This window comes from Pelophylax lessonae (assembly GCF_965119305.1).
Source record: "Pelophylax lessonae genome assembly, chromosome: 2".
Classification (NCBI taxonomy): Eukaryota; Metazoa; Chordata; class Amphibia; order Anura; family Ranidae; genus Pelophylax; species Pelophylax lessonae.
Window position 1 is genome coordinate 14,066,934 of NC_138769.1, and position 972 is coordinate 14,067,905.

Here is a 972-nt window from a genome sequence, read left to right on the forward strand (position 1 = left end):
ATAATGATGATAAAAAGGAGATGATGATGATAATAAGGAGATAATGATAAAAAGGAGATAATGATGATAAAAGGAGATAAGGATGATAATAAGGAGATAATGATAAAAAGGAGATAATGATAAAAGGAGATAATGATGATAAAAAGGAGATAATGATGATAAAAAGGAGATAATGATGTAATGAGGAGATAACGGATATTAAGGAGATAACTGATTGATAAAAAGGGATAATGATAAAAAGGAGATAATGATGATAATAAGGAGATAATGATAAAAAGGAGATAATGATGATAAAAAGGAGATAATGATGATAAAAAGGAGATAATGATAAAAAGGAGATAATGATGAAAAAAGGAGATAATGATGATAAAAGGAGATAATGATAAAAAGGAGATAACTGATGATAAAAAGGAGATAATGATAAAAGGAGAATAATGATAATAAGGAGATAATGATGATAAATGATATGATGATAAATGAGATAATAAAGGATCATCACCCCCTTCTCACCACCATCATCACCACCTTCTCATCATCATCACCCCCTTCTCACCATCACCCCCTTCTCACCACCATCATCACCACCTTCTCACCATCATCACCCCTTCTCACCATCATCACCACCTTCTCACCATCATCACCCCCTTCTCATCATCCACCCCCTTCTCACCATCATCACCCCCTTCTCACCATCATCACCCCCTTCTCACCATCATCACCACCTTCTCACCATCACCCCCTTCTCACCATCATCACCCCCTTCTCACCATCATCACCACCTTCTCACCATCACCCCCTTCTCACCATCATCACCCCCTTCTCACCATCACCCCCTTCTCACCATCATCACCCCCTTCTCACCATCACCCCCTTCTCACCATCATCACCACCTTCTCACCATCATCACCACCTTCTCACCATCATCACCCCCTTCTCATCATCACCCCCTTCTCACCATCATCACCCCCTTCT